Here is a 10,549-nt window from a genome sequence, read left to right as displayed (position 1 = left end):
ATATATATATATATATATATATATATATATATATATATATATATACACACATATATATATATGTGTATATATATATATATATATATACACATATATATATATACTTTATATTTACATATATATATAAATATAAATAAATATATATGTTTAATGATGGTCATCTTGAATTTTGACGTGGCAACCCAATTTTCGATATTGACCTTCCTTATGCCTCGATGCAGCCTCACGCCAAAATGGAAGTCGGTACATCATCTATTTTTAAAGTTGCTCAAGTTGAGATTTTATGCTCACAACGTGCACGGAGGGACAGATGGACAGAGATGGACAGAGGGTGTTTCCAGTTCCCCCTCTTGGCTCTGCAGTGGGGGACATAGAAACACAGCTACGCCACCTTTAAACTAAAATCATTCTATGTTGATAAATAAAGTGCTCAGAGTTGGTGTTGTGGATTTTAAGCCCACTTCAGTTTTGAAACTTTAAAAAAAATCCCCACACGGTGGACATTTCTGCAGCGTCCTCTAATGAGACGTCAGAGGATTGGAAGGCCAAACTGTTCTGTCCTTTTGTGTTTCTGCTCAGCAAAGAACACATTTATATTCAAGTGTTCCCGCTCGTTGAGAAATCAGAGGCAACACGGCAGCCGCGGGAAAATAAAACTCTTTTCATCACATTTATTGTGTCGTTCATTTTCCTTCCTTGTAGCTTTTCATCATGTGTCGTGTTCAGTGTGTCCAGGAGGAAATGAATGCTTCTAATAAACGAGAAAAATAATTTCTTCCACTCCTGCATTCATGTGGAGACTTCCCTGTTTAATAATACATGAGCCCTCCTCACCTCCTTTCAATAAATAAGCACTTAATAAAACACTTATTAATAATTAACTGCTTCGTTGTGCATTATTAAAGCCACAATGAGCTGCTTTGTCATCTCTTATTGATTCAGCTAATTAGCTGTTGTTGATTTAGACTTGAGGACATACGTCTGAATCTTTATCCACCTAACCTGAAGCAGGAAGTTTCACAAGCAGGAAGTAAAACTGACTGTAAAAATACCAAAAAGAAGCAATCAATGTCAGATTATTTCCGTGAATGTTATTAATATTTTCATTTATCCACCCAGACTTATCCCCTCAACGATTTACCTCTAAATGATCGTAATTACATTGTTAATGACGCTGATTCATTTTAAATCCAGCTGTGATTTAAGGGGTTAATCAGTCGACGGCCCACGCGGTTCTGTCTGTTTCTGAATGAAATGTGGAAATGCTGCAAATTGGATCAGAGTGTTGCACTTTTCCACAAACGTATCTTTGGAGCATAAAGGGGATTTTTTTATTTTATTTTTTTTTAGCTGTTTTCAAATCTCAGCTAAAGACACTTTTTTCTTCCTCCTTGAGTTGATTATGAGACTTAAACAGATCTGTTATGTCATGCTGTTGTTTAAAAGATGAGATGCAGGTGGTATTGTGTTTTATATGTCTGTTAACAAAATATCCCATAATTCACTGGGCAGATTCCAGTAAAATGCTCAGAAAGTAACCACTGGGTGTACATCTACAACGCAAAATGGCTGTAACTCCGTCACTTTTACAGATGTTGAATTAAAGACTGGTGTGGTCGTAGCTGAGACTGATCCTCTCCACATATTCTGAGCGCTACACATCTTGGGTTAAAATATTGGCATCAACGGTTTGGTGTCGGCAACAACCAACTTTTGGAGTCTGTTCTATTCAAGGTGGCTGCCACATCCACGTCTTTTTAGGAAGGAAATTATCTTCTGGTGTGAATATATGAAATAAATAAAATAGGGACGCACGATATTATCGGCGTGGTATCGGTATCGGCCGATATTAGCGATAAAGTTAAATATCGAACATCGGCCATTCCATCAAAATAATTCACTGATATAAAAGGCACTGTTTTTGTATGACAACCCAGTGACAAGGATGCTGCAGTGCCAGCACAGCGTTATGACATCACTGGTATCGGTTATCGACCAAATAAGTTGTAACATATCGTCATATCGGATATCGGCCAAATAAGTTGTAACATATCGTCATATCGGATATCGGCCAAAAATCCAATATCGTGCATCCCTAAAATAAAAAGTCAGTGTGAAAAAATTATGCTCTATATCTGGGATATTGAATAGATCTACAATTGGGTTGCCACAGTACATTTCACAGCGCAGATTACAGATCAAAACTGCTTGCCGTACTTGCATCTCTCGTCTCTCCCTGCTGCTTTTGTCCTCAATCGGTGGCTCTGCAGTTGATTTGTAATAAACAACCAGGACTTTCAGCTCCGGCGTGTTTTTCTGAAGCAGACATGCTTTGTTTGATGTAGAGCGTTAGACACCGTGCTGTGCTTCTTTTCCGTCGGGGCTGTTGGAAAATCCCAGTTAAGCAGGACCTAAAACAAGAACCTGCTTCTAGAGGAGAACAGTGAGCACCTGTGTCTGATGCACATCTTGCAAGACTTGGACATGAATTATGTCAGACATCTGTATCAAACCATATGAATACATTGTGTACTATTCCACCCATAGACACAAAACAGAGTGTGGCATTGTACGATATCACACGATTATAATAGTTTGACAAGAACAGCTCCAACTCTGTCACTGTTGAGGGAGGTTGGACCCACGAATGCAGACTGGCACAAGGAGCTTCAAAAGACAAAAAGGTACTTCAACTGTCATGGCAGCAGCAACTTACATAAACAAAGGATAAGTCACGAGGAAGCACAGGGAGAACCAGATGAGGTAAAAGCACACAATGCTCAACTTAAGCTGGGGTGAAAATGACTGATTACATTGGGGATAATCGGGATGGTCACAGCTGAGACTAAATGGAATGGAGAACAGGTGTAGGGGGCGTGGCAGGACTGAGGAGCAGAGATTAACAGTGGAAAAGTACTGGGAGAAACACAGAGGAACAAAATCAAACACAAGATGTCAAAACAACGACAAGATAAAACAAAAAACTACCAAAAAATTATTAAAAACACTAATTGATGCTGACAGAACTCTGTCATTTCTCGTCTTAATAGAGTCTAAAACTCTGCCATGAAAGGTGGCGGGCGATATGCATTCCTTCATGGAATGCATATCACCAGGCAGGCAGGATGTTAATTGCCAAAAAAAAGTCTAGATTTTGTAAAGAAAGTTGGCGCTTGTATCTTTGGGGAAGCGGCTTCATTGTTTTTTTTTCTAACTTTATTCAGAAATCGTCTTGTTGTTTTTGCTTTCACATTGATGACAAGTGACAAATAATGCTTTATGAAGAAGTGACACAAAAAATGTACTTTCTTTCATTAACATGCACGGTCCTGACTGTCATCAGAAAGTGTCAGCATGCCATTTCCATCAGAACTGCTCAGATCAGATTCAATTCAATTCAATTCTGAAATACTTTATTAATCCCAACGGGAAATTAAATATTGTTGTAACTCATTATCCTCGTTTCAATAAGAGATGTTATAGATAGTGATGGCTGCAGGCAGGAAGGATCTCCTGTAAAGGTTTGTCCCACAGCGGATCTGAAGAAAATGGCCGCAGATGACGTCTGATTCGTCCACCCAGACTCAGCTGGCCTCTCGTTTCCTCTGGGCTGCAGGACCGCCCGAATGCCAGACAGAACTCCTCCCAGAGTGATGGCCGCCCCTCCCATCAGCCTGCTGAGCTCCTCGTCGCTGCGGACAGCTGGCTGCATGTGCCAGGGGATGATCGCGGTCCTTCTGCTGTGTTTCCTGCTAGTTCCAGGATCTCAGTTGTCAGGCACTCGAGCACAGCCAGCGGGTAGATGGGAATGCATCTACAGCGCCTCCTTTTCAACTCATTTGAGATTTGGGGCTGTAGCTGAGATATTATTACAGCTCCTAAACTGTGGAACGACCTTCCCTTGAACATCAGACAGGCCTCTTCCCTGTCTGTTTCTAATTCCCTTCTTAAAACCCATCTCTTCTCCGTGGCCTTTGACACCATCTGAGATGTTGACTTTTAATCATTTTAATCGCTTCTATTATCTGATTGTATGATTGTTTTTTACACAACTTTTATTATGTGACTTTTATGATTGTTTTGTTGTGTGTACAGCACTTTGGTTCTGTATGTGTTTAAAGTGCTCTATAAAGCTGGTGTGGTATTATTAGAGCTTTTGAGATGTTAATCAGCTGCTCCCATTTATAAAAAATCACCTTGTTGTTCTGGTTACGCATCATAACAAATGTCCAAAACTAAAAAAGTTTCAATAAAAATCCTTCCAGCTGCACAGCGTCTGATACCAAAGGAGACAATCATCCAAAAAAATGTGATTACGTCCAGAAAAAGGAATTAAAGTTTCCAAAAGCAAAATCTCAGAATGAAAGTAACAGAGCTGCTCCAACATGCAGCCACCCCGAGCGGCGCAGTTCTAGGACCAGATCTGTCTTATACGACCCCCCCCCCCCATCCCACTCTTTGTGCACAGCTGATGTGCAACTGGTCAATCTGCGCTTAGATCTGCTTTGATTGGTGAATGTGACACCGAGCTTTGAGTCTGGAAGAGTTGCTTTTCACATCAGATGACCGCCTGAAACTCAGCACAGTTCCAACTCATTATAAAGTTTTGGGCCTGAATGAGATTTAAAAAAATAAATAAAAAAAGGAACATCTTGTTATTATATAGACTTTGTGTAAAACTGAACAAAAATAAATAAAACAGAATGCAGTGATATGCAAATTTGATGGAAAATAGAGAACACATCAAACCATCCGTAGTTCCACTTCCTCTTAACAACAGTATGTGAATGTCCAGGACCAGTGGAGACACTGCTGAATGATTTTGGACAAATGTCCCATTCTTGTCTGATGGAGGACATTGTCTTGCTGAAATATGCAAGAACTTCTTTGAAAAAACAGATGTGAGCATATAATGGACTAAAGTCTGTATAGATTTTCCAGTTGTGTAAACTGCTCTAGCCAAAGTCAATAATGCACCCCCATAGCATCAGAGAGGGGGGGGGGGGTTGAACTGTGTGCTCACAGCAGGCTAGATGATCCCTGTCCTCTTCAGTCTGAAGGACGTGACGTCTGTGGTTGATAAAAAATATTTCAGATTTGATATTTTCTGACAACGGAGCAGTTTCTTTTTTGTTTCGGTCCATTTTACCTGGTCCAGAGAAGATGGCAGCATTTCTGAGTCGTGTTCACACGCGCGTTCTTCTTTAGAGCCGTATCAGCATTTTTCCATGGCAGGGTTTGAACTGCTGCAGACAATGATCTGTTCCAGTGTTCCTGAGCCCATGCTGTGGCCCCTGAGGGCCCGAAGATCACAACCATCCAGTGTCCTCAAAGATTCTCCAGGATCAGAATGAACTGATGACGATAAGATGATCAAAGTCTTCCAAACGTTCTGATGAAGAGCACTTTTCTAAAATTTAAACGAACGAATCAGAAGTGCAGAAGAAGAAAAACACCTGGAAAACAAACTCGTTTGGTCTCGATGTGTAGTTGTGCTGCAGTGTGTCTTTTCTTCAGTGAATGCCTGCGAGACACAAAGCTTCAGTTTATACAGCTCCTGCCATAAATAGAAACATGCCACCCCCTGTAGGCAAAACTTCCCCCCCCCCCCCCTTCCTCAGCCCTTTAAATTCAAGGCTGGCCTAATCCCTCAGCTGAGCTGAGAGTTGTGCAGCGTTGAAGTCTCACTGGAAGGGAAGGGAGTGCACTGGTGAACGCTTTGATCCTCCACAACAACCAAACAGCCGGTGAAGCACACGGCTCGGCTCTGTTGTTTTCACCCAGCACGTTAAAACGGCTGAAGTTCGGCTGCGTCTCCACAATGAGAACCGAGTCGTTTGTGCGCTCTCGCCTTGTAGCCGTTTGAATTTGCTCAAACTGTAACATGACAAAACGCTGTCCGCCGCTTGACAGATACCTTTCAAGTCAGACGGTGGTTAGTCTGAACCCTCACAGAGCTGGTTCGTTAAATTTCTGGCCTTGTATTCTTTACGCTCATCACCCGCAGCCACTTGTGCCAGTTTTAAACTCGCATCAGTTTATGTTAAGAAAGAATGAATTTAAAGCTGTTTAAGGATGACTCTCAGCTACTACCACCTCAGATTTTCCCTCAATATTCGTAAAACTGACTGAGTTATAGCCGTTTATGTGATGGCAAAAATCGATAAGGTACAATTGCCGTCTTAAATTGGCTTGACTTCAGAAGTTAATCAGATGTAGAGGTGCATGCAATGAATACTTTCTGAGAGTTTCAAAGAAATGTATTCTGTGGTGCATGAGATATTATGCTAACAGACAAAACAGTGCGATGCCACTTGGTAAAATAAAAGGCACAATGTGTAGCCCTTGGAGTATATGCTAGGGATGACTTTCAGTTAAAGTTTTAGCTCAACATCTGTAAAACTGCGTTAAAGACATTTTTTGTGTTGTCAAAGGCAGGGGTTCCCAACCCTGGTCCTTGAGGAACACCATCCTGCATGTTTTAGTTGTTTCTCTGCTCCGACACACCTGATTTTAATGACTAACAGGCTTCTGCAGAACACGACGAAGTAATTAAATCACTGAATCAGGTGTGTTGGAGTAGGGAAACTAAAACATGCAGGATGGTATTCCTCAGGGACCAGTGTTGGGAACCACTGGAAGGTCACTTGACTGTGTCATCCATCTTGACTTGGGTTTGCTCCAACGGTTGAATGGTTGTAAAGGTACTTCTTGTGATTACTTACTGAAAGCTTTAAGATTCATCCGGTGGTTCGTGAGATATTTTGTTGAGATTGAACAGAAGTGCCATGTGCGACGATGAATGGGGGTTTAAAACTTTTGCACTGGGAACAATGACCTCTCCTGATGTTTTCATTTCTGAGCGACTCCTCCTCCAGATGTTGCCCAGACTTCCTCTGTGAGGAGACGTGCAGATGGTCACAGCTGTTTCTTTGTTAAAACATTCTTTTGTCCACGTCTTTTCGTTTTATTGTCGCTCTGCCTCATTAAGTCGTCACTTTAATGTGTTTTATTGTTTCGTTGCTTCGTCATCGGCGTCTCGTGTTTGAGGGCGTCGGCGTGCCGGCCTGATGTTCTGCAGTCGTCTCTCGTATGAATTTGTCATGTTTGAAGACATTAATTTGACCAGTGCCACTTTAAGCACTACATTTTAATTGCCTCATATAACGGAACAAAGACGCGTCAAATCGCAGCTGTTGTTGTTCAGTTTGATCAGAACTGGACTGGAAACAAGTTGTTGTTGTTTTTTTAAACTGTTTTTGTTTTAAACAACAAAAGATGTGACAAAGACAAACACCTCAGACTTTAGATGAAGGTCATTATGAAGAGCCGAATGGTTGACATTTGTTCTTTCAAATCTTCTTTAAACAAAACAAAATAATTAGTCTGAAGACGTTAAATTAGTTAGTGACGATAAATGCTGAGTCAGCATAAACGCTGTTGTTTGCTGTTTCTTACATAAATGTTTTGATTTTTTCAGTAGATTTTCATCCATTTTGACCATTCAAATGTAAAAAATGAAATAAAAATGTAACTAAAATTCAGCTCGTTAAGGAAATTACAGCTATGACTTTAATTTTTTGTAATATTAAATATTTATATTTCATGATTTTATTTATTTTTTTGGCTTTTTGAACTCTTTGACACGCTTACATCATTTATAGTTTCTTATTTTTTTTTTAGATTTAAGCTAAGCTATTATGCTAATTTCAGCTTTTAGCTACTATTTAGCTAGTTTTTGTATTTAGATTTTAATTAGGCTACTGTTTTTTCTAACTTTAGATTGTTTAGCTTTAAGCTGCTGTAACACTTTAACTTTAAGTTTTTGCTTATTTGATTTTAGTTTAATACTGTTTGGCTAATTTTAGCCTGGTCTAGACTCATGATCTGCTTGTTTTAGCTGCAAGCTGTGTTATGCTTACTTTATGTTTAAGCTACTGTTTTTCACCAGTTTTAGCTTTTATCTACTGTTTTGCTCATTTTAACTTTTGCTGTTTTGGTATTTAAACTTTTACAGTTTTTTAAATTAATTAAACTTTTAATCTATTGTTCTTAAAGTTTTATCTTTTAGAAGCTGCTTTGCTGGTTTTAGCTTTTAGCTACTATTCTCTCTAATTTGAGCTTTTGGGTACTGTTTAGTTAATTTGAGTTTTTAGCTAGTCTTCTGCTACATTTAGCCTTTGGCTGATGTTTTGTGGTATATGTCACGGTAATTTAAGAAAACAGTGACATAAATGTTTCTTTTCCATGTTTTGATAATTATTACGTCACAGTTTGACCCTCCTGCTGACTCTGAGTTTAAAAGTGAGGCCTCATGGGTAATTTTGACCCAAGGGCAGCAGCAGGTTAAACAAAATCTGAACGCAGTTTCCCAGAATTTGTCTCTAGGAAAAGATGTTTCTACTTGACTCAGGTCCAGACCCTCCTAACAAACTGACATCAATGTACCCCCCACACCCCTTCAAAATAAAAGCTCTGACACAGTAAACAAGTCTTCTGGTTGGACAGGCGCTTTTATTCACTTCTTTTTGCACAAAAAACAGAAAACAGGAGAAACGGTTTGTGGACGTAAGCAGAGCTGCAGGCAGATCACGGAGTTCATTAATATTCAAGGACTTGTCAACCTGTGCTCCATTTCCAGGCGTACGTGGGAGTTAAATTACTGTCGGTCACAAATATCACGTTCTTTGCCATCAGAGCACAAAGCTGAACAGCCGTGATGTAACTAATGGAGCAATCATCCTGGCGAAGTAACGGAGCTGGAATAAACTAAAAGGCTTAGACTGATATTAAAGGAGTCGTTACAGGAAATATCCAGAAAAAACACATTTTCTTATATGTGAGCAGAAAACTGCCAGAAGAAAAGTGGAAGTTACCAAAACTTCATGTTCAACTATCATCACACGCTGGAACGTACATACACTTCATCTGGTGCAGGAGCACCTGTCGTTTCCTGTCTCTTTTATTTTACAGTGTACCATGAGTGGTTCATCGTGGCATTTCTGGATTAAAATGCGTACAATATACTACAAATACCCCAAAATGTGCAAAGAAATTTTGTTCGAGTTGAGCCCAGGGAAGCAGCAGCTACAGAGGATGAGGAGAAAGAGAAAAAGAAAGGTCAGAGTCACGTTAAAGGACGAACAAACTGTAAATAGCTCGTTTCAGGCTCACGTTTGTTTTGGTTTGATCTTTTTTTTATTATAATAATATAATAAATAAACTATCTGTAGAAAAAATAGCCTATCTGGTAGGTTGTTGAATTTTGACCATGGCAGTTATTGCCTTCCATCCATCCATCCATCCATCCATCCATCCATCCATCCATCCATCCATCCATCCATCCATCCATCCATTATCTTCCTCTTGCTCTGAAGTCGGGTCTCGGGGCAGCAGCTTGAGCAGGGAGGTCCAGACATCTCTTTCCACAGCCACCTCTTCCAGTTCTTCTGGGAGGACCTCAAAGAGTTCCCAGACCAACCAAGAGACATAGTCTCTCCAGTGTATCCTGGGTCTCCTCCCAGTCAGACATGCCCAAAGCAGCTCCCTGGGGAGGGGCCCAGGAAGCATCTTTACCAGATACCCGAACCACCTCAACTGGCTCCTCTGCATGTGGAGGAGCAGCGGTTCTACTTTGAGTCTCTCCTGATAACTGAACTTCTCACCCTATCTCTAAGGGAGAGTCCATCTACCCTGCAGAGGAAACTCATTTTAACCTCCTGTATCCATGATCTCATTCAACCAAAGTTTGTGACCATAGGTGAGGGTAGGAACATAGACTGGTGAACAGAGAGCTTTGCCTTAAAGCTCAGCTCCCTCTTCACCACAACGGGCCGGCACAGAGTCCACAATACTACAGACACTGCACCAATCTGTCAGTCAATCTCACGCGCCATTCTTCCCTCTCTCATGAACAAGATCCCGAGATACTTGAACTCCTCCACTTGAGGCAGAACCTCACCCTCGACCCAAAGAGAGCAATCCACCCTTTTCTCACTGAGGACCACGGCCTCAGATTTGGAGGTGCTGCTTCTCATCCCAGCCGCTTCACACTCGGCTGCGACCCACTCCAGTGAGAGCTGAAGATCACGGCACGATGACGCCAACAGGACCACATCATCTGCAAAGAGCAGAGATGGAATCCTGAGGCCACCAGACTCCCTCCACCCACTGGCTGCACCGAGAAATTCTGTCCGTAAAAGTTATGAACAGAATCGGTGACAACAAGCAGCTCCGGTGGAGTCCAGCAATGTAAACCAAACTCTTGCATCGCTTGTATAGGGACAGCACAGCCCGTAGCAACGGACTCCAATCCCATACCCACAGAGCACCCCCCCCCCCCCCCACAGTGTACCCTGAGGACCACGGGGTACACTGTTTATTTACAGTCTGGTGAATTTTAATGTCCTGTCACCAAGAGTTTTTACTCAAACATTATATTTCCTATTGTTGGTCTTCTAGACAGCTACAGCACCTGGAGCAGGGAAGTAGCTCTGTCCTCCAGAAGGCTGTCTATGTGGAAGGCTGTCTATGTGGAAGGCTGTCTATG

The 10,549-nt window shown here is 41.2% G+C and overlaps 1 protein-coding gene across 1 annotated transcript in view; it reads right to left on the bottom strand.

The window, feature by feature from the left end:
• The window catches only part of gria4b (glutamate receptor, ionotropic, AMPA 4b), a 218,029-nt gene that overhangs the window by 206,885 nt on the left and 595 nt on the right, over window positions 1–10,549 (bottom strand). The gene's annotated exons all lie outside the window — the stretch shown is intronic.

Source organism: Nematolebias whitei, chromosome 14 (assembly GCF_014905685.2).
Source record: "Nematolebias whitei isolate Nwh7 chromosome 14, NemWhi1, whole genome shotgun sequence".
In the NCBI taxonomy this organism is placed as follows: Eukaryota; Metazoa; Chordata; class Actinopteri; order Cyprinodontiformes; family Rivulidae; genus Nematolebias; species Nematolebias whitei.
Note: the sequence above shows the minus strand (reverse complement) of the source record. Positions and strands in the feature narration are given on the sequence as shown.